The sequence below is a fragment of the Thermobia domestica genome, chromosome 15 (assembly GCF_964235325.1).
Source record: "Thermobia domestica chromosome 15, izTheDome1.hap1.1, whole genome shotgun sequence".
Classification (NCBI taxonomy): Eukaryota; Metazoa; Arthropoda; class Insecta; order Zygentoma; family Lepismatidae; genus Thermobia; species Thermobia domestica.
This window is the reverse complement of record NC_137468.1, coordinates 128717297-128744653: the sequence shown is the minus strand read 5'-3', so window position 1 is coordinate 128744653 and position 27357 is coordinate 128717297. Positions and strand designations below refer to the sequence as shown.

The 27357-nt window shown below is 36.2% G+C and overlaps 1 protein-coding gene and 1 long non-coding RNA gene across 2 annotated transcripts in view; one reads left to right on the top strand and one right to left on the bottom strand.

Annotated features, from left to right (window-relative positions):
- Positions 1-27357, top strand: part of LOC145671226 (cationic amino acid transporter 2-like) — a 1570353-nt gene that overhangs the window by 431687 nt on the left and 1111309 nt on the right. The gene's annotated exons all lie outside the window — the stretch shown is intronic.
- LOC145671231 (uncharacterized) lies at positions 17787-25434 on the bottom strand. The gene is made up of 3 exons (XR_014128494.1): positions 25219-25434; positions 22987-23155; positions 17787-18075 (listed from the first exon to the last, which is right to left on the bottom strand). It is a non-coding gene; the product is annotated as an uncharacterized LOC145671231 (long non-coding RNA).

The window sequence follows — 27357 nt, the reverse complement described above, 5'->3', positions numbered from 1 at the left end:
GTCCTCATCGTCACTATACCTTTATGTTAAGGATGGATTACTAACATTAGAATTGTTTACATCCTCACTCCTTGCAACACCATGCTTATTGCGTTTTGTTAAAATTTTTATAGATGATTTTGCTTTGTTTTCACCTTGAGAATTACACCTCATTTCCAAGAAGTTATCTTTCATAGCTACCTTAATTATATTGTGATCATGACCTAGTGTTACTGTATTCTCTCGAAAATCCATACGACAATTGGCTAGCGAAAGGAAGTCTCGCCCTAGCAAACACTTACAATTTAGGTCACTTACAACTAGGAATCTAACTTCAAAACTTAAAGGACCAATTTCTCCACCCAAGGTTACTTCTCCTTTAATCATCTTTCTTCGTTTACCAGTGTAATCTACTAGCACTATATGAGGTGTTGCCTTAAGTTGGGCATGTGAAACAATACCAGAAATTTGTTTCCACGTTTCGAAAGTAAGTAAAGAGGCTGATGCTCCGCTATCTAAGAGAGCGTATAACTCATTGTCAAAAATCTTCACAGCAATTTCCGCAGTACCAATGGGAGAGTTAGTATTACTACTACTTTGTTCACAAGTTTCATCTTCCGAAATACTTTCGTCATCCCATTGCACTACATTAACTAAACTTTTATTAATCTTCACAAATACAGTCTGATGGGTTGGATTGAGTGCTTTAGTAACGTCTGAATTGCAATGGAATTTGTTCTCCCTGTTATACGCACTCTCCACACAGGGTGGAACTAGTTTGGGTGCTGGAACCTTACTTGACTATTTGATACAAGAGAAGAACTAACAACAGGTGAATGAGTAAATGCTGTGTTTTGAGAAACGTTCCTGTCTTGGAGTTGCGTAACATGTGATGGTACTTGTCCTACATTATTTAAATTTCCTCTATTCGGGTAATTTTCACTATCAAAAGTTTCGGCAGGTAATGATGACTTAACTTGTTCATCCTGATCACTAACTACATTTCTTTCACAATTGCAAGAACAACCCTTTCGATCATTCTGGCTGTTCCGTCTGTTATACTTATTATAACCTCTATTCCATTTACTTCTCTCTTCTTTGAATTTTCGGTAACTCTGATTTCTACCATTACCCTCCTGTATTACGTTATGTTTCTGTTTCTTCGTGGTCTTTTGATCACTGTGATTTTCTACAGAGATCCTATTGACTTTCAAATATTTTTGATAATTGTTATTACGATTATCGTTACGGGGAATAGCTTCTAGTTTTTGAATAACAGGTAATACTGTAGGTAAAGTATACGTATTCAATGTGGTAAGTTGTCTTCTGAAAAAATTAGGTATAAGATTTATCACCATATTAATAGCAAGTGGTTTAGATATATTTGGATTAATTTCTCTTATCTTTCTAACTCTATCAAAAACAAAATTATATACACTTCCATCGCTCCTAGCATCGTAATGCTTGCTTTGCAGTGTGACTAACTTATTTGCCTGAACTTGCTCGTTTTCAAATTCTTTTTTGAAGTTCTCTTCGAAATCATGGAAGGAACTAAAAGACGTACGATTACTGTCAAACCAGTTTCTAGCTGAATCTGTGAGTAAATATCTAACTAGATCTAGATATTGATGAGAAGGAATATTCATCATTCTAGCATCATCGGAAAAATGCTTCAGAAAACTAGTAGCAGTAAGGTCGTTTTCGTATCCTGAAAATTTGTAAATGGTATCTAGATCCCTCTTTTTAATACTCATCCTCTTTTCTACCCCTTTACGTTTCTTTTTTACATTACTACAAGAATTTTGATACTGGTCACTACCTTTTGAACTGACTGACTCTAAGTCACTTTCGCTTGTATCTGTTCTGTTATTGACACAAGTATTATCTTTAACAGTATCTTCACCAGATTCCTTTCTGATTTCTGTCAATGGAAAGTCATAACCTGATTCAGGAAATGTTTTAACTTTCTTATCGCTAGCCAATGGTTGTAGATTCCTAACTTCTTTCTCGATTCTATCTATTCTTTGGTTTACATACGAACTTACATTCTCTACAGACTTCTGTGCTTGAAAGGCGTTTTCACGAGCAACTCTGCTCATTTCTTGAATTTCTGTGATTTTACCCTGCAACTGACAATATTGCTTCTCTTGTAAAGCACATTGCTTTTGTACCGGTAACAGATCATTTTCCACTATTTCTATTTTAGGCGTAACTCGATCTAATGTAACCTACAAACTTTCTTGGGTTTGGATAACTTCACCTAACTTCCCTAAAACATGGTCATAATTGCAGTTTAAGGAAAGCATGTCTGATTGAAGTTGATTTACTGTTTGGTTAACCTGTACTAATTTATTTTCGTGGTCGTCTATGTGCGATTGAAATAGTGATGTCATTTCCTCATATTTCTTTTCACAAGCTAACTTAACTGCGTTCACCTCTTGCTTAATTTTTTCGTAAGATTTACTCACTCTATCTCCGATTTCTTCTGACAACTTTTCACTGTGTTGCATTAACATTTTTTCAAAGGTATTACCCAACGTTACCACTTGGGTTTGAAATTCTTTATTGTTACTTTCTACTTTGCTACCTAACTTTTCAATAGCTCGCATCAATGTCTCCAAAGACATTTCCTTATGTTCACTCATTTTGACTAGTAGAGCTATACAAGGAAGAACAGTGTTAATATACTTTTCTTCAACACTAGTTGTTTACTACTGTGCACATAGTACTACTAAATATTGTACACAGGGGTATATTTTGTTTATATCTGAATAACACTCTTTAACAGCACACTGAGCACGATACTTTCTGTAACGGTCGTAGTGTGGTCCCTCGAGGGAAAGCCATTCTGTAGCTGCGGTGAAGCAGCCCGGTCCAGGGGAGTATTATTCTGTAGCTGCTAGAAAACTACTAAGTCGAAAAACGTATTATAATCCTGTGTACTTGCAGTAGTCAGAAGGGCTCAATAAAGTATTTGATTAATATCTGACATTTATCAGTGCTTACCTTAAAATGGTCAGAAAAATTCCAGTTGCCTGAAATTTTGTTAGAAGTATCTCGAATTTATCCTGAAGTAAAACCCGTCAAAGGTACTATAATTCCCTCTCAATAGAGTATTACTTCCGGACAACCTCGTTGATTACTTCTGAAGTTAACATATTAATACATGTATAACAACATTCTTTTGCATAAATAATAGCATATGAACAGCACTCGTGCCTTGACTCGCTAAGGCTTCCACACTCTTGCATATATGAACACTTATATGTCTGTCAAAATATAAGGAGTTGATTAATTAAATCTTTCCATGTCAAGCAGATTATTCTTTATACACCATGAAGAATTCCATACATTACAGAATGTTGAATAAACCTACCTTCTTAATCAATGACTTTATATATATATATATATATATATATATATATATATATATATATATACTGAAAAAGATCAAAAGATTGGTATGGTTAAACTTATACTTTGGTACGATAAAAGTATGTATCTTTCAGACGTATCCTTTACTATAATGCTATGAGCATATTCAAATACTTGCACTGATACGTTTAGTAATCACTTCTTGCAATTTTACTTAATAATAGAACTTCACACAAGATTCTAACAAACTAATAATGAAATATATATATATATATATATATATATATATATATATATATATATATATATATATATATGTGTGTGTGTGTGTGTGTGTGTGTGTGTGTATTCTGATGAGAAATAGGGCAAAATATTATATGAAATTTCACACACTAAAACTTTTCTTTCCAATGAACCACACATAACTATTTTATTAACACACGTGATTCCTTTGTTCTTCCGTTTGTTTTTAATATGTGGGCAAAATAACAAATCTTTCTGCGTTGAAATTGTTCTCTTTATGAATTTTTGTTTGGATTTCACTATAGATGAAGTTATTCTTTAGCAGAATACAAAAAGTCAATTCTATACTTCATTTTAAAATAATTTTGCCATCGGTAATTTGTTCTACTACTCCTCTCGCCACCATTTACCTTCACTTTTTTTGACTTCCTTTCACTGTTGCCAGTTCTCGCTAGATGGAAAATATTCTTGAACAATAGCAAATACGAAACGACGTTAGCTGATGCAGGAAAAGTCGGAGAAAAAAATTTTTGTTTCTATAGCCGAGTTATAGTACATCCTATAACTTATATACAGTGAGAGATTGCTGAAGGAAAACTTTTACACGCTATATTGTGATTTACGCAATTATGCCTCGAAGTTCGTTGGCTACTGTAGAATGAATGTGATTACCTTTTGACGAAATGTTGTCTCTAGTAGCACCAGCAATAACAAAGATAAACACAAACTTCAGACTAGCTGTACCACCTGAAGTAACATTAAGGTAAGCATGTACTATGTGTGTATTAGAATGATTTACCTGTAATATAAGCGTTAATAATAATTAGACCGCCTAATGACATTGGTCCATTTAGTTGTACTGTAATATCAGATTCAAAATCGAATAGGTTTCGGTGGTAAAGCGTTCACTTCTGGTGCACAGGATCTCTGGTTCGATCACAGCTCGCGCTAAGTGGGGTTTGTGGTGGACAAACACCGTGTGGATGGGTTTTCCCATTTCCTCCCACTTTCTTCATCTGGCCATTTCATTCATTCTTATCATCGCCGTCTCCTTTAGCCTACCCGGCATAACCGTGGAACAAAACTCCAAGGTTTCATTTCATTTTCATTTCAAAATGTAAAAGACTCCTGTGTAAATACCTGTGTTATTTTTTTCTTGGCAGGGAAGCTCATTCCAGTTTCTTACAATAGCGAAACACATTTTCTCTCACAATTTCTTCTTTTAATTTGTATCTGAATATTCTTACAAACTTTTTTTTATATATAACGCTGGGTATTTCTCTATTTCCTCAATTTTTCATTGTATTTACCACTAATTAAAGACATACATGTATTAGCTTCCATTGCGAACACTTCTTTTCATACTCTACACACGGAACGAACTGTTACGTGAAAAAACTTCTAAAAAACATTTATTTTTTACCTTTTTACTTGGAGATATCTTGGCAACTTTTCTGTCGCCGTCGCCGCAGTGAGCGGACTCCCACAAGACTCAATGCATTTTTAGATGTTGCCCAACTGTTTCGCCGCCAAGCTGTTGCCTTAGGCCTACCGCTCACTGGCAACATTTTGTCGGGCAACTATATTGTTGCTCTGGCTAAATGCATTGAGTCTTATGGGAGTCCGCTCACTGAGACGACGGCGACAGAAAAGTTACCGAGGTGTTGCTAAGCAGGGTGACAGCAGGGCAACAGCTCGGCGACGGAACAGTTGCGCAACATCTAAAAATGCATTGAATCTTATGGGAGTCCGCTCACTGAGGCGACGGCAACAGAAAAGTTGCCAAGATATCTCCAAGTAAAAAGGTAAAAAATAAATGTTTTTTACAAGTTTTTTCACGTAACAGTTCGTTCCGTGTGTAGCTCGTAAAAAGAAGTGTTCGTAATGGAAACTAATACATTCTTTGATTAGTGACTAGCATGTCTTTAATTAGTGATAAAGACTATGAAAAATTAATTGAGGAAATAGAGAAACGCCCAGCATTAAAGAAGAAATATATATAAAGAAGAAATTGTGGAAGGAAGTGTGTTTCGCTGTTATAAGAAACTAGAATGAGCTATCCAGCCAAGATAAAACAACACAGTTAAATTACTCCCACCCCCTCAAGGTCAAATCTAGATGCAGGTGCGTGGCAACGGACACGCTGTCATAGATAGATAAATATGCGATAAGGTAACCGTGGCAAGTAACACGAAATTCCAATAGTGGCAAGTAACACGCAAGGAATCGGAAAGCTTTATTGTTCTGTAGAAACAAGTGAAAGGAATTTTCATAGATCGGAAAATTTTCATCATGATGTAGAAACAAGTGGAAAAGACACTTTTCATAAGCCGGACAATTTTGGGTATTATATATAGTCATGTTAGGTGGAAAATTTTCCACTATATTTAACTGCACATAGAGCTACAAAATTGAATTTCTGTAGAGGAAAGTTAGTCAGCAACAAATTATAATTTTCCAATTAGTTGTCGGTAACCGGAAAATTTTTCAATATTTCAAGTTGGGAAGTAAAATTTTACACAGTGTTTCTCTCTCTCTATCTCTCTCCGTCTGCGAGCTCCTTTGTTGCTAAATGATTAGCATACGCGTCTTGGCATGGAAGACGTGGCTTCGACTCCCAGTGGGAGCTCATGTAGTTCGGATTCCACGTTAATCAGCTGGTCCCGTCTTATATAGTCTCGCTGCTGCAGGGACGTTAAACTCAAAATCAACTCAATTCAATTCCTCTCTCTCTCTCTCTCTCTCTCTTTCTGTGTGTGTGTGTGTGTGTATGTGTGTATGCAAAGTGCGTAGAACATACATCGAGTTCGTAGAGTACAAATATCCCATTCTATTTTTTAAAATTTAGATTTAATAAAAGTCATGAATATTTTCCGATTCATAAAAACATACTCCACTTATTCTTACATCGTTGTTTAGTCGTAAATTTTATTGGTAATAAATAATGTCTTAAAAAGTTTCATGAAGTGAAAATCTAACGATTCTTCATTTCAGGAATGTCCCAAAAACTTCAATGCGTTCTTCCCTCAGAATCCGCCTTTGATCTTACAATATTAGATTTCTTCAGTTTAATATGCATAAGACCGTTTTCTCATAGCTTTACTACTTTTATAGATTTACATAATGCAACATTTATAAATAAGTAGATATAATATAAATTACCTACTGTAAATTTTTGACTACCCAAAATTCGAGTTTAAGTAACTCATGGAAGCAAATACTGACCATTTTCTGGAAATAAACATATATTCATTCAGAAGAGAAAGTGAAATATAACTAATAAGGAAGCTGATTTGAGTAGTTGTTCTTCCAATAAAATAATAAAAGAAACATAAAAAGCTGCACTATTAGCGCTGCGTTATAAAAGAAACAAGTAATTTCATTTTAATTTACAAAATGAAAACATTTCCTAAATTAGAATTCTTCTTTACACGTCTTTCCTTGATTTCAGCTCACTCTGCCTTTTACCTACTATGTGCCTCATTGTCCATGCTAAGGCTGCTATACTTTCTTCTCTGTGCTCCTTCTTGGCAGGATGCTGATCTACTGGAATGCTATGACAACACCTTGAAAACCGGTCTAGAGTCTATCCTGAATTGTTCACTCAACAATAACTCTTGGTTGCAGGCGTCCCTTCTTATTAACCACGGAGGTCTCGGCATTCGTCGCGCCATGGATCTGGCTATTTCATCCTTTCTGTCTTCATTCTATAGCGTTAAGCCATTGATCGAGACCATTCTCCAACAAGATCTTAGCCTAGTATCGGATTCGGATGTCAACGATAGCATTGCTAAGTGGTCATCTATAGTGGGATCAGATCCCCCTGACCTTGATAAGAGAGGACTACAATCCTCTTGGGACGATCCTCTTATAAATCATCACTTTTCAGCTCTACTTCAGTCATCCGATAACCCAGAAGATAAGGCCAGACTCCTAGCTACATCATCTCGAGAAACAGGCGCTTGGCTCCATGCTATTCCGTCACCTTCTTTAGGATTACATTTTCCCAATGACAGTTTTAGAATTACCAGTGCACTGCGTTTGGGAGCAGATGCTTGCGAGCAACACAGATGTCCTGCCTGTAGAAGTGTCGTAGACAAGAAGGGCCTTCATGGACTCTCCTGTGCCAATAGTGCGGGCAGACATTCACGCCACTCCAGCGTTAACGACATAATCATGAGGGCACTAATTTCAGCAGGAGTTCCTTCTATATGTGAACCGTTGGGATGCAGTCGTGCAGACGGCAAGAGGCCAGATGGTATGACCCTAATACGGTGGAAGAAAGGAAAAGCACTTCTATGAGATTTTACTTGTTCCGACACCTTCGCCCCTTCAAATCTGCATTCTTCCTCAGCACAAGCTGGCAACGTGGCTGCTCGCCGGGAAATAGAAAAGCGCAGGAAGTATAGCAATTTACTCGTCAGATATCATTTTGCCGCTATAGCTGTCGAATCGGGTGGTTCATGGGGTCCTGAAGGCCTTAACTTTATAAAAGAATTTGGTCAGCGCATTTATTTATCGTCAGGAGACGCTAGAGCAACCTCTTTTCTACTGCAACGCATCAGTATGACAGTACAAAGAGGGAACGTTGCATCAGCTTTGGGAACGCTACCCTCTGGTAAGGAACTGGAGGAGATCTTTTGTCTGTAATCTCGGCGAAGGTTTGAGGATGCTGTTGCGAGGCTTATCACAATAACGTGTATTAGTGGATAATTATATTTTGATATTCTGTAAAATGTAAATTGTGCACTGTTCAAGGAATGTAATCTTTTGTATTTTATCACTAAATATATTTAGTATATATATATACTTGTTCTATCAAATCATTATTTCTAATACATTTTTATACATAATAATAGCGGTGTGGGTACAAAATCTCGCGGTCAGAACCTCGCGGCGACAACCTCGCGGACTAAAACCTCGCCTGGCCAAAACCTCACCTCCCGAAACCTCGCGGCCCAAAATCTCGCCGGGCCAAAACCTCGCCTGTCCAAAACCTCGCCGCCCAAAACCTCGCCTGGCCAAAAACCCGCCTGGCCAAAACCTCGCCGCCCAAAACGTCGCGGGCCGAAATCTCGCGGGGCTAAAACCTCGTCTTCCAAAACCTCGCGCCCCAAAATATCGCCATACCCAAAGTCTCGCCTGACCAAAATTACTGTATATTTGAACTTTTTTAAATCGGGGAAAAGTGGGATTAATTCGCCCTTAGTTGGAGGCTAAATTCATCGTTTATTCCTGACTGATTTTAATCAAAGCTGTGAGAACTGTGCCAACCTTCAAATAATATATACTTAAAATTATAACAAAAATCTAATAATATTTATGAAAGTAGGAAATAATACATGAGTTTTTACGACGTCCCTTGATTATGTCCTGTAGGTTAAAGGAGACGTAGATGACCAGGATGAAGGAAATGATCGAATAAAGAAAGTGGGAGGAAACGAGAATAACCCGAGAAAGCCCATGCACACGATGTTTTGTATCTTCTTCTTGTTCTTCTTCTCGTTATTATTATTATTATTATTATTATTATTATTATTATTATTATTATTATTATTATTATTATTATTATTATTATTATTATTTGTAATGTGGAATTGCATATTAAGAAACTCATTGGGCAAATTTTTATAGAAAAGTTTCATTCGCGGCGAGGTTTTGGCCCGGCGAGATTTTGTCCCGCGAGGTTTTGGGCGGCTAGGTTTTGGCCACGCGAGGTTTTGGGCGGCGAGGTTTTGGCCGGCGAGATTTTGTCCCGCGAGGTTTTGGGCGGCAAGGTTTTGGCCACGCGAGATTTTGTCCGTATCCCAATAATAGCAGTTTTACAATACACATATCTGCTCTAAGATGTGGATTATACAAAATTCCAATATTCAAATTATGATTTACGAGTGTTAAACACAATAAAATTATTTTTTCTTATTTTCTGCTACAAAAATAATCTTCACAATGAACTTTTATGTAGTTCTTTCATTACATAGGTAGGCCTACATGTGAAGAAATAATGAAATTTTCTGTTTCTGAAATTGATAAAGGATTCTTTTCAATTTCTTGTTACATTTTAAATATTGGAATGGGATGTTTGTTCTCTACGAACTCGATGTATGTTCCCTGTACTTTACACACACACACACACACACACAGAGAGAGAGAGAGAGAGAGAGAGACTGTATATTTTTACTTCCAAACTTGAAATATTAAAAAATTTTCTGGTTTCCGACAGCTAATTGGAAAATGATAATTTGTTGCTGTCTAACTTTCCTCTACATGAATTGAATTTTATAGCTGAATGTGCAGTTAAATATAGTGGAAAATTTTCCACAAGACATCACTATACATAATATCCAAAACTGTCCGGATTATGAAAAGTTTTTTTCACTTGTTTCTACATCGTGATGAAAATTTTCCGATTCAAGAAAATTCTTTTCATTTGTTTCTACAGAGCAGCAAAACTTTCCGATTAAAAAAAAAAAGTTGTTATTCTTTTTGCTTCAAAATGATGAAAATTTTCCGACTCATAAAAAGTTCTTCAATTTTTCCATACAAGACAGAAAATATTTCGATTACTGAGAAATTATTTCACTAGTTCCTACATAGTACAGAAAATTTTCTGACCCATGAAAATTTTCAGACTCTTTAAACGATCTTTCAATTTTTAACATTTCTATACATGAATTCAATCAATTTTATGAATACTGAGGAACTGTTACTTGATCACTGATATTTGTTAAGAACGGAAAATTTTTCTTAAAAATATAGAAGAAAATTTTCCACCTCACATCATGGCTAAACAGCGATGTAGGAATAAGTGGAGTATGTTTTTATGAATCGGAAAATTTTTCGTTTCAAAATTTTCGGAAATTTTTCATCACTGTTTATAATATTTGCGATCAATTTTACAGAGGGCTCGGGGGCTACCGTTTAGACAGCCCCCATTTTGTTTTTGTTCTAGTTCATTGTTCATTGTTGCACAAATAATAATTTGTGTTGCACATTCCTGCACAAACGATTGGCAACATTTGCGACCAACGTTGCAAGGTGGTGGACTACCGTTTAGACAGGCCTCACTTTTTTTCTAGCTCATTTCTCATTGTTGCAGAAAGGAAATTTTGTCTTGCATATTTGTGCACAAACAATGCTTAAAGGATTGACACCATTTTCGATCAATTTTGACAAAGTGGGGGCTACCATTTAAACAGGCCCACTTTGCGTTTGTTGTAACTCATTGTTCATCGTTGCACAAACGAAAATTTGTGTTGTACATTTCTGCACGAACGATGCGCAAACGATTTACACCATTTTCGATCAATGTTGACAAGTGGGAGCTCTACCGTTTAGGCAGCCCAAGATTTTGTTTTTGTTCGAGCTCATTGTTCATTGTTGCACAAGCGAAAATTTGTGTTGCACATTTCTGCACAAACGATGTACAAACGATTGACATCATTTTCGACGAATGTGGCAAGGTTGTTGGTTACTGTTTAGGCAACCTCACTCTGCTTTTGTTCTGGCTCATTGTTCATTGTTGCACAAAGGAAAATTGGTGTTGTTCACTTCTGCACAGACGATGCGCAAACGATTGACACCATTTCTGATCAATTTTGGCAAGTGGGCGGGCTACCGTTTAGGCAGCCCAAGATTTTGTGTTTGGTCTATCTCATTGTTCATTGTTGTCAAACGAAAATTTGTGTTGGACATTTCTGCACAAACGATGCACAAATGATTGACATCATTTTCCTGCAATTTTGAGACGATGGGTTCTGTCTAAATGGACGTTCTAAGGTGGGCTTGAAAAGAATCTCCATTATACTAGTAAATAAATTCCAGGGTTTTCGGTCTGCTTTTAACCCCTCATAGTTATGATTGAGTAAACACCTTAGGCCCCTGCACATGTGCTTTGAGAATACTATTACTTTTTTTGATTGTTCTGTATTTTAAAATAGGAGAAAGAAAATGATCAAGGAGTGACATTTTTAATTCAAGTTTATTGATAAGACTTTAACTTCTTCTGATGACACTGCCGGTAGTTGAGTTGATTTCAAGTTTAACGTCCCTTTCAGCATCAAGGGACCTACTGATTAACTTGGAATTCGAAGCACATGAGCTCCCACCGGGAACCGAACTCGGGTCTCCCAAGCCAAAGGCGCGTAGGCTAACCACTTAGTCACGAAGGAGCTCACTGCCGGTAGTCACCTGATATGTCTATTTTACAACAGACTTGCACTGACCAATGTCATCGAGGATCGAGCTCACTTACCACCAAGGATTGAACCCGGGACTACATGCACCAAAGTTACACATACACTGGCCACCAGGGAGGCGGGAAGGGCATTTCATTTGTTTCTAGCAATTTAGTTTATCTTTCAAATACATGATCAAGTAGAAATCAGACATGAGTGGCGTAGCGAGAAACTGTTGTATATAACTCTATAGCCTATGGAACCCGGAGGTTCAATGCCGCGTTTACAAAAACTCTCCACTGACTTCTATGCTTAGCTAACTGCATCCAGTTTCTACTTTGTATTCCAATCTCTGGGAGATCCTTCTTAATATTGTCTTCCCATCTAGGTCTAGGTCTTCCTAATGCTCGTTTTCCTATTGGTCTTCCAGTCAAGACTTTGAAAGCGTTTCTACTTTCTTCCATTCTAGCTACATGACCCGCCCACCTAAGCCTCCTAGACTTGACGACCATAACAATGTTGGGTAAACCGTATAAATTATGTAGTTCTTCGTTATGAAGTTTCCGCCATTCCCCATTCCCGTTCCTCTTGGGTCCGAATATTCGTCTTAGGATCTTGTTCTCAAATACTTTCAGTCTATGTTCTTCCCTGAGAGTAAGCGACTATGTTTCGCAACCATACAGAACAACAGGCACGATTATCGTTTTGTATATTTTAAGCTTCAAATTCCTCGACAGAATTCGCGACGTCAAGAGATTTTGAACCGAATATTAACACGAATTCCCTGCTTTTAGTCGACATTTGATTTCTTCGTGAATATGATTTTCCTGTGTTAATATTGATCCTAGATATTTGAAACTATCCACTTTATCAAAAGTATTATTTAATATTTTAACGCATCCATAATTTGCTGTATTACGGTCCCGACACACTTCCATGTATTTTGTTTTCTCTGCATTTACTTCTAAATCCATGTCCCTGCAAGCGTTTAATAAGATCTCTACATTTCTTTCTATTGTTCTCCTATCATCCCCTATTAAATTTACATCATCAGCATATGACATAACCTGGTGAATACCGTTCAACTCTAGGCCGTGGTTGCTATCTTTGATTTTCCTTATAGCGTATTCCAGAACAAAGTTAAATAATAATGGCGACAACGCATCGTCTTGTTTCAGGCCATTTTCTACGTGAAAGCTCATGGACAAAAATTTTCCTACCCGGACTTTACTTTGAGATTCATTTAAACCAGGGTGGATTGATTTAAATCAGTCTGATATAAATCACTTGATTTTTTTTAATAAAAATCGTTGATTTAAATCGAATTCCGAAATAATTTAAAGTGAAAATAAGTGAAGTCCCGTTTCTGTTCTCTTATTTCGATTATGGAAGATGATAATCATAATACAATGAGACTCAAATGTACAGTATGTACAGCATTGTATGAAAACAAGTGTCATGCAGAGGATGATTTTGGAAAATCCTGTTTTGAACGGGTAACAGGGCAATCCTGTTTTCTTCTCTTCGTAACATAGGGTTTATATTGTAAATCGTTAACTATTCCAACGGGAAAATCACTATCGACATTTAAGACGAAGATTCTTTTGTGTGCGCGTCTACATATTTGTTCCCAGATAATAGGGCGTATTTAGAAGTGTCCTATCCCCTCTCGAATTTTTTTTTTTTTTTTTTATTTTATAACTTTGGGCAAAATTATGTATTTCGTACCGCAAGCTAGTTACAATTTCCTTAAAAATATGCCCCGGCCAAATATCAGTAACTTTTGTGGGAAAAAAAAGGTGTCACTTTGATAAGCGTTGCTGTACTTTTTCCTTAACACTTAACCTTTTAAATTATATCACCTATTTTTAGGTGATAGGATAAAATCTTCATTATTCGATTAAAAAAGTACCAATAAAGCTTTTTCTTCGTTTTCTCGAAGGCATTACATATGCTTTCACGCCTCTCTGCGTCAAGACATAGTATGTGATGACGTCATAAATTTAAAAAAGATATTTTTCTGTTGTGACTATTTTTATTATTTTTTGGCGGACCTACATTTTGCATTCAGAAGACAAATTCTGCACACTCGTTCAGTTCACCCTTAGTATTTTTTAGATGATTTCAGATCTCTGCGTGAAAACAGGAGGGTTCAGAGGGGCAAAAATGTAGAAAAGTAGATATTTTTAACAAAAATAGCTTCCTTCGCGATTTTCCCGCCTAAGATGGAGACATATGAATGGTACAATCTGAAACGCTGTTCTATTCTGAAGAGAATGATGTACGAACCATGATCTTAGGATAAATAGGGATGTCTCAGGAAACTGTTACCTGAGATCCTGTTTTATACGGGAATCGGGGGATATTATTTTTCGCGGGCTGACTTTTACATCTAGAAGTTTGAAATTTTGGACACTCATTCACTGCACCCCTTAGTATTTTTCAGAGTTGTTTCAGATCTTTGCCTTTAAATAGAGGCGGTACAGAGGGGTATAAAGTCAGAAAATGGGATATTTCTTAACAGAAAATCCCTTTCTCGTTATTTTCCAGCCCCAGATAGCCTACACGATGGAGACATTTGAATGGCACCGTTTGAAACTTTGTTTTATTCTGAAGAGAATAATGTACAAATCATGATTCTAGGATAAATAAGGATGTCTGAGGAAATTTTTATATTACATCCGGGTCATTTGGGGTATTGTGGAGATGTTCTTAGCTCATTGTTAAATATTTTTCCGCCCTTACTATTCAAGATAGAAGCTTAACATTTTGTACACACATTTAGTACATCCTTAGTATTTCCCAGTTGATTTTGAGACCGGTGCGTTAACATAGGGGAGTCCAGAGGGGTTCAAAATTTGAAAAAAAATCAGAAAAAATCCCTACTTCTCTCAAAATTTTCCGCTTCTGGGACATGATAGGGAAGATGTGAATGCTATCGTTTTAAAAGCTGTTCTATTTTGAAGAGAAGGAGGTATGAACCATGATCCTAGGATAAATAGAAATGATGCTTGACTGAAAGTCTATAATTTACAAAAAAAAAAAAAAAAAAAGCCATAATTTAAAATTGTTAAAAAACATTGTTTGGGATTGGTATAGGTTAACGATTTGGGATTAATTCAAAATTCAACCCCAATACTTTCACTTAAATGGCATAATTAACATTTAATACTAATTCCTAATGTTTTTTCTTCAGTTCGTGACTTGTATTATACGAGGAGAAAGATTTGATTTAAATTTAAAAAATCATCAAAAATGATTTTTTTTTTAAATCATGATTTTTTTCCACCCTGATTTAAACATACTTTAGTTAATCTAATTAGCTTTCTCGGTATTCCAAGTTCTGTAAGAACGTTGTATAATGTTTCTCTCCTAACTGAGTCGTACGCCTTTTTAAAATCAATAAATAGTTGATGTACAGGAGTATTGTGTTCCCACTTTTTTTTCGAGTATTTGGCGAATGGTAAATATTTTGTCGATAGTTGATCGATTTCGTCTAAATCCGCATTGATAATCTCCAATAATTTTATTGAGTATGCGGTCAATCTTGCTAATAGAATATGTGAAAGGATTTTATAGGATGTTGACAGAAGAGAAATGCCTCGATAATTATTACAGTCAGTTTTGTAGCCTTTCTTGTGAATTGGAACAATGATTGATTTTTTCCACTCTTGTGGCAATTCTTCCTTGTTCCACAATTCTTCACCTCCAGCTAAAATTAACTCAGCCTGAATTTCATCTACACCCGGAGATTTGTGTTACTTTAATTTCTTTATAGCGGTTTCTACTTCTATTCGGTTGGGTTCTGGAATATACACTCTAAATACAGTACCCACTAATTCAGAGGTACAAAACAGCCGTTTTGTACCCATGAGTGTAGCAGGTATAATGTACCTGTGACTTCTTAGGTACAAATATTTTTCATGGGTACTAAAGTTCTTAATTTCATGGGTACAAAACCTAATTTCATGGGTACATGTACAGTCAGAAACAATATTAAGTATAAATTAAGTATAATTTCATATACCTTCAGCCTATACTTAAGTTAATATTGTTTCTGACTGTGCCTATTACATGGAGCTGCAGTGGCTCAGTGGTAGAGTGTTCACTTCTGGTGCATGGGGTCCCTGGTTCGAGTTCAGCTCGCGCCAAGTGAACTTTGTGGTGGACAAACACCGTATGCGTGGGTTTCCTCGGTTTTCTCCCATTTCCTCCCACTTTCTTCATTCTATCATTTCATTCATTTATCATCATCGCCGTCTTCTTTAACCTAGCCAGCATAAACGTGGAACGTAAAACTAAAAGATTTCATTTAGTACGGTATCTGTTTTATTGATAAACACAAGGTGACTCAGTCAATATCTAAATTACAACACTTAACAACATTTGCTATTATAGGTTGTAATCTAAGCATTTTCCAGTCAACATTAAGTCGCAATCACTCTGATTAACGTAAATATGCTTAAAAAAAAAATGATGGTTCTGTATAAAACTTAGGTGGGCGCGGGAAAACTTTTCGTAACGTGAGTCTGTTGCCCATTTCATAAGTAGAAATATTGTTTAATTATTATTTTAAAAAAAAACTTAATGGAAACAAGGGTCATGTGATGCATCACCTTTAAGCCTAGATTTCAACAGAAATTCAAAGGCGAAGTCAGATCTTCAGTATTTGTACCCTGCTACTTTTCAGCGATGACTTTATAAATGATACTGAAATTAGGAACAATATGAAACTGGTTACATAAACAGTAATAATGAAAAACTCACTTTTTCAATGAAGTTCTCACCAAATACTAGCACAAAATGAGGTGGGCTCCTTTTTCGATTTAAGATTATTTTCAGACAAATCCAACAGGGCTGCCTCCAAAATGGCCTACAGAACACATTATACTGCTAGAAATTTCCCGCATCCACCTAAACCCATTTACAATTATACCTCTTTCACTTCAGAATATACAGTAATCAGGGTGGTTCTAACTTTGACTTACCTTGTATCGTATCATACATGAATATACCTTGTACTTTGTTCTTTATTGCTCCTTGTATTGTTCCTTATTTTAAACACAAATATTTATTTGATTTGAAATGTTTGAATACATTTTATATTAATAATAAAGTACGGCCATTCGTCCTACTGGAAGGACGCGCCTCCTGATTAAAAAATGGAGAATCTGTCCTTCCGGAAGAATATGGAACTCCTATAAGAGGTATTCTGCAAAAGAATGAATATCAGTGTGATATTATCCATCAAACATCACCTTCGGAAAGCATCTCACCTTTAGTGAACGAACAATCGTTTTTTTTTTTTTTTTTTTCCTAAGATTGGATGCCATACAGAACTGAGACTTCCTTTTCCCTTAGTGATGCTTTCTAGGCTGCCACAAATATACAAAGTCCTCGTAACTGTGGGCAAATATGGTAGTACCTTTTGGACGTTCAGTCTTTCCTGAAGGATGTTTAAGTTACAAGTTTCCTGATGAAAATAATGAAAATACTTAAAAATGGCATCGATGATATTTTCGACATCAAAGCTCTGCTTTTATCAACCCAAATAAAACAACATAACAGCTGAGCAATGCAATTACCTTTCATTAAAATTTAAGTTTTAATTTTTAATAAAACTTATTTTCTTTGCTCAGCTGTTATTTTCTTTTACTTGGGGCAAAATGCCACATTCTTCTTCAAACTGTGGATTAGAAATGAAGAAAGAATACTTCAGTTTGCGCGTGGGGACTCACACCGATTAAAGCATCTCAAATTGAATAAAGCAGATCCGGAAGCTACGGGAAAAATTTCAAGAACAACCAAGGACCAGACTGCTTTGTTGCATTGGGGGGGGGGGGGGCGCTGATAATGCAAATTTGATGTTTTAACATTATTGTTCACAATTTTTGTTGCTACATTATATAATCTTATTAAATAATAAATAAACATTATTATTTTAAAATGAAGTGCTAAAAATACTTGATATACAGGAACATAATTCAAATGATACAAAAACAAGTTTATTGCTATTGTTTAATTGTTATTCTTACAGTTGTTTTCGTTATAATGTTTAGTGTTTTATATGGTTCCTTCAGTACGCTGCGTTTAATATTTCTTTGTCACGTGTCAGCGTTTCAGAAACTGTCCAAACCAAGTTGGGTATAATAAATTCTTAACGTAATAAATACATAAGAGCAGCAGGGAGGCCTCTTCTATATCTCAGCTGTTTCTCCATTTCCTTTCCACAGCATTTTGGACTTGGCCGTATAGAACAGAGGGTTGGTCCTTGAGGTTGCAAGGTTTCTGGAAACAATGCCTGTAATATATATATATCCAAAAGGAATGAGTTTAGATATGTTTAATAAAATATAAAGAATACAGTACATATTTACATAAAGAAATAAAATCACGAAATAACAATGCTGTCAGGCACGTAGCCAGGATTTCGTGAAGGGGGGGGGGTCCGTGACATGAAGTACTCTGGTCATCACACCAGGGGCTCGATCATTCTAAACTATTTTACTGGAATATATATTGGTTCGTTTAGCCAGGATTTCCTAACGGAGGGGGGGGGGGGCGTGACATAAAATTCTGAATGCTCAGGAGCTTGATCAATCTAAACTACTTTACTATCAACATATATTGGTTTGTTAGGACAAGGAAATGGGGATATGTTGGTTAGTATTTTAATAAGAAACTATCAAGAAATCTCGAGTAAAACAATAAAAAAAATACAATATTTACGTCCCTCCTCTGTTCATTCAAATATAACAATTTCCCTTTCATTATGACCTCAACTACTATAAAAAGTATACGTATATTCACTATTATAAAAAGTATATACTCAATAATGTCTTGTAAAATATTTTAGAATATCTGTGTTCCTTTCTCTGTTGAATCAGATGTTAACAGAACTTTTCTTTCCACATAAATTTTTGTTTTTATTATTCCGTCAACTACTGTCTGTTTCAAATGACACGTTAACCCTTTCCGGATCCTGGCATTTTGGGCTATTTTTTAGACTTTCAGTCAAGCAGCTACTGCATCGTCACTATTTATCCTATTTTGATGGTTCATACCTCATTCTCTTCAGAATAGAGCAGGCTTTCAAATGGTATCACTTCCATGCCCATACCATATACCAGGAGAGGGAAAATTGATGTCAAAGGGAAAATTTTGATGGGAAATTTTTTTTGTACAACTCTGGGCCCCCCTGCCCCCCCCCCATGTGAACGTAGAGACCTTCAAAAAATCTGACGAATAGTACTTGGTAAACTAAATGTGTGTACCAAATTTAAAGTTTCTATTTTGAATAGTAAGGGCGGGAGAAATTTTATCAGGAATTCCCACCATGCCCAAAACGACCGCAAAACACCATGATCTCAGGGAAAAAATTTCCTGAGACATCCCTAATTACCCTAGGGTCATGTTTCACCCACCATTCTCTTCAGAACAGAACTGCCTTTCAGACGGTATGACTCACGTGTCTCTATCATGAATGTAGAGGGGGAAAATCCCGAAGAAAGGGATTTTTGGGGTCTAAAAATCCCTCTTTTCAACTTATGCCCCTCTGGACCCCCCCTGATTTTACGCAGAAATCGAAAAAAAACTTCTGGTAAATACTACTCGGTGGACTGAATGTTTGTGCAAAATTTCAATCTTCTACGTGAAAAAATAGGCCCGCCAGAAAAAAATTCTCTACCATGCCCCACTTTTACCCTATACAGAAGTATATTTGGATAAAAATTCACTAAGACGGCCCTAATTACCCTAGAATAATAATTCGACTGTCGTTCTCTTCAGAATGGAACTGCCTTTCAGACGGTTTGACTCACGTAGTCCTATCATGTATGTGAGGCGGGAAAATGACGAAAAACGGAATTTTTGGTTTAAAAATATCCCTTTTTTTAACCCTTTGCCCCTCTTGTTCCCCCCTGTTTTAACACTGACATCGGAACAAAATATCTGGTAAATACTACTCGGTGGACTGAATGTTTGTGCAAAATTTCAATCTTCTACGTTCAAAAATAAGCCCGCCAAAAATATATATACCGACAATGCCCCACTTTTCCCTATATAGAAGTATATTTTTTAAAAATTCCCTTATACATCCCTAATTACCCTAGGATAATAATGCGACCGTCGTTCTCTTCAGAATGGAACTGCCTTTCAGACGGTATGACTCAGGTGGTCCTATCATGTATGTAAGGCGGGAAAATGACGAAAAACGGGATTTTGGGGGTAAATAATCCCTTTTCTCACCCCTTTGCCCCTCTGGTTCCCCCCTCCCTGTTTTAGCACTGATATCGGAACAAAAAATCTGGTAAATACTACTCGGTGGACTAAATGTTTGTGCAAAATTTCAATCTTCTACGTAGAAAAATAAGCCGCCAAAAAATATTGAACATAGACTTAGAAAATGAGAAAAGAAATTTTTGACTTATGACGTCATCACCTCCTATGTCTGGACGCAGGACGGTCTGAAACCATACGTAATGTCTTCTACAAGGCCTCTGGACTTGGAAAACAAAACAAAAAAAAAAACCGGACGAAAAAGCTCAAATAGAAGAGAAATAACGCGTATGGTACAAAATTGCACCATAGGATCCCCAAAGGGTTAAAGAAGCATTAGAAAATTGTATTTGAAATAACATGTTAGATACTGCAAGGATGCGATCTCAAAAAATGATTTTAAAAAATTGTCCACGCTGTTACTCAATCGTACTATACTTTTGGAAGCTTGAAATCTCCCTCACTAGTAGCAGAAATTCTGAGAATTCCGTAACTTTTCTAGAAATTCTGAGAATTCCGTAACTTTTCTAGAAATTTCAAATTCCCCAATTCTTCCAGGATATCTCGCTTACCTCGCCACCATGTATTGGAAGTAATACAAATCTCCTCATAAGAAAGAGTAACCAAAAGCATCCTGATTTTTTTTTTTAAATTTTTAACGCGATCCTTCTTTTTCTAATTTCATTTCGTTTCATCCTTCCTTATTTTTTAAATTCTGGTCTGGAAGGAAGGGGGGGGGGGTCCGGACCCCCACCCTTGGCTACGTGCCTGATGCTGTGTAAAATATGCAATAATTATCTTATCAAGTGTAATTACATCTAAATTGAAAAGTTGTTTACATACTATCGTTATGTAGACGACACGTTAATTCTCTATAAAGACGACAAACAAATAGAAGTACTCCTTAGAATATTTAACAATATTAATTGTAAAAATTAAATATGTTATACTTTGGTACGATTTTTTAGTGGTAACATACTACAAAAACTTATAACTTTACTTTGGAATTCGCTTGTTCTTGGTAAAACTCTGTATTTTCGTCAGAGTTTGTCGATGTGGGCCCAGCTCAGCCAAAAAAGGTGGGTTTTTTCGGGTTGGAAACACCTGAAAAAACCCACCTGGTAATTAAGCTTTTGATGAATATATTAGTCATACAACTAAGCGGATCACATTGAAAGTGATTTTTACAAAATTTGGACTTTTAGGCATACTACATCATTCCATATATACTAATTAAGTCTTTTCTAGGACCTTTGTAAAGTACTGAATGAATTTTTAAAAACTCAGCTTGAGATAATTATGGAATTAATTGAGATAATTATACAAATTAATGTATAGATTATTATGCTTATATTTGAAATAAATGAAGTCTTTGAGTTTTACGTCCCATGGTTATGGTTTGTGGGCTAAAGGAGTTTGTGATAATAAGAAATGAATGAAATGGTGGAAAAAAGAAAGTGGGAGAAAACGGGAAAACCCCGAGAAAACCCACGAGCACGGTGATTGTCCTTCACAAAGTCCACATGGCGCGAACTGGAATCTAACCAGGGACCCCAAGCACCGGAGGTGAACGCTCTGCCACTGAGCCACCGCGCCCCCCTTGTTGCAAATTGTGACAATGAGAATCTTGAAATATAAATCACATTTTAAAACTTTTACCCACAGACATTTAGATATTTTGAAAAATAAATTAAATCCGAGAAAACCGATATGGGCGCAGGTGTTTTTTTTTTTTAACCCTGATTTTAGTAGCTCTTGACTTTGGCTGGGTACGATGCTATTAGCTGTTAAGTTTCTAAAATCCACAAACTATCATGCTCCAGTGAGAATCGAACCTGAAGCATTGAAGTCGGCGGACTGACACTTCAAAGCGCACGCCTACTGCGGTCAACTCTCGTTCTCATTTACAAAATCAAGTAAAAGGTGACACAAGACTTCTTTCTGAACTGCAAAATTGGTTTCAAAGTACTTTTAAATTCTTATGTGCAACAGATGTAATCTGTTGGTGGTAGAAGGATGTCAGAAGGAAAAGAAAAAATGTATACAATAAAAATATATTAAAAAACTGCAGCAATTCCGTGGAAAAAGAGCAGCAGATCGCGGAAAGATCTATGCAACTTTAGATAAGTATAGTCTATTGTGTTAAATTTAGAATTTTGCAATCAATATACAATGAATTTTATGTTGAGTATTCTCTGATACAGTAATTCCAGCAATTTCTTCAAAAGTGATGTGTGATTGGAAAACAAAACTAGTACACGTGATTAAAGGTATTGGGAGAAGGTACCTATAATTATTACTGCTATTTAAAGATGGTAAGAGAACATTTACTTGATCTTTAAAATATCAAAGCGAATATTTGTTAAAACATACTTCGATTTTGCTGCTATCTATGGCTCATAAAATTACGGATTATTTATTGGGATCAAAACGCAAAGGCGAAGAAACGAAATTAATCAAATTGCGTGGTCCCAATTTCAAGCACTTCTATTCTAACAAAAAACAAAGAAATATCCTTCTGTATCCTACTGCCATATTACCAGATTTTACTACAATACACGAATATTGCATAAACAGGCTATTCAAAATTCCTTCCCCAATTTACTGTAATTACTGATGACGATCTTAGGGACATCCGAAACATTGATGTTGCGATTTCTAATAAATTTATTTTCAAAATAATAAAAATTCGCAAAAAATAAAAATAAATGGTTAAAATTTCGTACAATACTATTACCTATGTTAAATGGGTTTAAAAAGTAGACACTGGCCTTATTTAAGGCACCATTACAGCATTTGCCTAGTACGACTGAGAGAAACCAGGGACAAGCGGTTTCTGAGCGCGAACCCAGGACCTTCCTAATACGAAGCCAACGCTCTACTCAACTGCCCTACGGTCACTCGCTAATATAAAGCAATACTTTAATATAATTACCTCTAACTCCAGTAAGTAGTCAGATACATTTTCTGTTGAATTTGCTGAATGTGATTTCTCACTAGATGAACCGGCCAAGGGTTCATTTGGAACGACACGGGTTTGTTGTTTCTCTTTTGATATCAGTTTTTGCCTCTTTCTTCCTCTGTCAATCTTCTTATGAAAATACCTTACGAAGAAGAAGAGGAGAGATGTCACTTTTATTTTACCAATAATAAGCTAATTCATAATTATAAATCAAAATAAATGTTACTGTGCTTTAAAGATGAAGCAACAAATTTGTATTATAATCGCGCTATTTATTCCTATTGCATCAGACAGCTAAACATTTTCCTTGTAATCGATGTCTACTTTCGGAAAAAGACCTACTTTCATATCACTGTGTTGCATAAGGACGTTAAGGCCAAATAAAATTATTTATATCCATGTGTAATCCAAATAAATTAAGAAATTTATTTAAACCAAAACACCGGTTCAAAAGAAACGTCTTTTTTGCTAACCCTGTGCAGCAGACACTGGCACCCAACAAAATATTTCCCACCAGTTATATCGAGTAATATTAGATGTTAGTAGCGTAAGTTATTTTGTGGGTCTTATAAATTACACACGAGTAGAATGACAGTATTTACAGACAAATTGTTGAGTGGATCAGGAAAGTTTAACGAAATAATATTTGTCTGTTTGTTTGTTTAGTTTGAGATATTGCATTTCCTATTTGAGTTTGCGATACTGAGCAAGAAACTTTGAAATTTTCGAAGGATCCGTATATTTTATTTTTTATTTTTGGCCAAGTTTAAGCTAGCACCGTTTATAAAGAAAGAAAAAAAGAGAGAGATAGATTGGTAAGTTGTAGCCCCAGTTGCTAAATCTTTCCTTCGATTGCTTTCACTTTTTTTTTTTTTTTTTTTTTTGTACGAACTCTTGTGGAATATCAGCTAGGGCCAGGTTAATTTAAGTCCTTTTAGTTTTCGTTGCTACTTTCGTGATGTAGTCCTATGAGGTGAGGCGCATTTTGATAAAAGTAGGCCTTCTCTGTGTGCACATTGGGTATGTTTTCTATGTCATGTACTTGTACAAGGACTTCGAGGGTAGAGGGGTTCAACGTTGTGACTGGTGTCCGAGGGAGAAGGGGGCATTTGTGTTATATCGAGGGTCACATGAAAATAGAAAAAGTACCAAAGTGTACTACACTTGGTTAGATTACATTACGTTACATGAGGCTAGGTAAGGTTCAGTTACCTTCAAAACAGATGCATGTAGACTTTTACAATTTGGCATAAAAAATCACTATTGCGTATAAACACGGCGTCCGAATGTATACTAAGTGCTGGATGCGTCCGAAGGAAGCAGGCGTGTCAGCGATGATGGGTATGCGAGTTGGTAGTGAAACAGATGGTTTTTGGCAATGATACTAGCTTCAATAGCACTTCATATTAGTAAAGCTCCACTTGTAAACAGTATACTGTGTCTTTCACACAATTTCAACAACTGACATTCGTTATTTTTGTATAATTCTATAAAACGCAAACACGATATGTCACAATCTTGACATATACGCGCTATTACCACACTGTCTTTCCCGCCACTAGATCATAACAAGTGTACTTCTCCGCTAAACAGTCACTTCCGCCTCCATATACAGTATTCCTTTACAACATCAAACACAGCCTACAGGAATCACTTTCTTAACTTCAACTATTCCCCTCACCTGACTTTCACTCACTCTTCCTTTCAAACCAAAATAAATTCTCCAATTCACCCTGTAAATTTCCAAAAATTGGTCCGGTGATACAACACTTACACGGCGAAGTCCTTCCACAAACACAAGGTACAGGGATTTAGTAAACGTTCCCTTGAACGTAAGCACCAGAAGCCATAAACACAACCTATACAAACCAGTGAAGTGCAAGGTGCACGTAAGCATGTGTGTGGAATACTTACCCTTGCACTTTCAATTCCATAAATGACACTTGATTTTCCTACATACGTTAATGGCACCCACGGAAAAGTCGGAATATTATTCAGATAAAGTCACGAAAATTAGCATGTTGTGCATGTTAAAAATATAGATTTAAAATTTACATTTTATAATCAGCTTAACCATCAAAAATTGTTTCAAAGGAACTATCGCTTAAATTACTGTTTGGCTATTGAAATATAATATACATTTTAGACAAGTTAATTCATTTACAATATCCAAATACAATTATAAATACAGAATACTCCACTTACTTTTATATGTGACTCGTTTGATTGGTTGCTTGAGTCTTTCCAATCTTCATTCAAATAATGCACAAACAACACATCAACCGATAACACACAATATGGCGTATGTTAATGTTACCTTATTGTCATGGGTACATTCTTCGGTACGAATTTACTGTACCCATAAATCTTCCATGTACCCACTAATTCATGGGTAAGAGGAAGAGATGCGGTGTGTACCCACTAAAGTTTTCGGTACATTGAATTCTCATTACATCAGCGAAGTACCTTCTATTTCATGGGTACTTGTGCAAAATCATGGGTACTGTTTTTAGAGTGTACGGTTCTCCGGTGTATCTCCTTTTCTCCACGCACACTAGTTTTTGGTTGCGTGTCAAGCAAATCGTCAAGAAATCTTTCCATCTATTTAAGATGCTATCCGTATCAGTGAGAACTGTACCGTCAGATTTCTTTAATATATAAGCACGAGGTTGATAGCCTTTCTTAAATTCACTGATCCCCTTATACATGCCCCGGATGTTTTTATTTTTACTATTATCTTCAAGTTGCTTATTTTTAGCTTTTAAAAAATAGCGTTTCTTTGTTCTAAAAGTTTTGGAAGTTTCCCGCCTGATATCTGCGAAATTTTGTGTAGACCCTAGTTATTTCATTCGGATTTTGTAGCCTGCGTAATTTTGCCTGTTTTCTCTTCTCTGCTAGTATAATGCATTCCTGGTCGAACCATGGTTTGTTCCTACGTATTTCCGCGTGTCTTTTCTTTTGCTGAAATTTTTAATGCTATCTCTAATTTCAATTCAGGTATCCTCAACACTAGTGCACTCCAAATCTTCTAAAGCCGAAAATATATTCGAATCTGGTAGCTATTCCTCTCTTACCTGGCTCTCTTCTAATTTCTTTAAATTGATTCAATTTAAAGATTCAATTATATATATATATATATATATATATATATATATATATATATATATATATATATGTGTGTGTGTGTGTGTGTGTGTGTGTGTGTGTGTGAGTTGAAAAATCCGGAGTGCCAGGTCACCATCGTAACTAGAAATACGAATTTGGCGCCTAATTTAAGAGCAAACCATGTACGCCCATGTACCAGATTGGTCGCCGTTAGTGACTGTAAATTTCAGTTTCGCGATAGACATTTATATAAATTATATCTTGCAACAAAACTTTATAATCTTGTTACTGGATTCAGACTTCAGGTTTCGTGGCATGCCTTATACGTATAACAAAGCAATTTATAGAAGTTATTACATACACCAGCCTGAAAAGGTCAGAAATATGGCGTTTGAAGCAAATAACTGACCATGTGCAAGGCAAATGAACATATTCTTACACCCAAGACTATACTTCAACCCTCCCCTTTCTGTCAAAGAAAATATATTCGTAGTTCTTGTATTGTAAATTGCAATGATCAAATTGTCGGCACAATAAATTTTGCATTTAGTCGCGACTACAGAAAATTTCACCTTGAATGCACGTTTATATGCGGATCACTATAAACTAACAGTGTATTATAACATGTAATACAGACACACCCACACAGGGAATTTGTAGTAAAATGGATCAATTTCTTTTGTAACATACAATGTGGGGAAGAGAGAGTCAAATATGTGGCCCTAGGTTGGAGCCTAGGCCCTAAATAATCCTGACCACAATCACTGGTACTTATCTGCACCATAGAGCTGGCTAGAGTAATATTATTTTCAGTTTTCTTTATTTGCACGGCGTTGAGAAACTGATGAAATTTGCTTACAGGTAGAGGGTAGTTGTGAACTTCCTTTCGCTATTAGGGATGGGCACGAGTCGAGCCAAAGGTAATTTTCTCGAGTCGAGTTCCGAGCCGAGTCGCTGTTTTGAGGTCGAGTTTCAAGTCGAGTCGAGTTTAATAAATGGCTCGCTCGTTCAGCTCGTTTTAGCTCGTTTTGAAATCGTGGCCTGATTGAGTGATTAGACTGGAAAGCGAAAGCTATGAGAAATATAGGCACTAATGTGGAAGACTTTTAGTGTTGCTCACGAGAGGGGGCATTCCTTGCATCTCGTCTCGTCTCGATAACGAGACGACAATAAATTTTTATAACGAGACAGCTTCAAATATGGTGAGCATCAATATAAGTATATACTGTAGTTCTTACC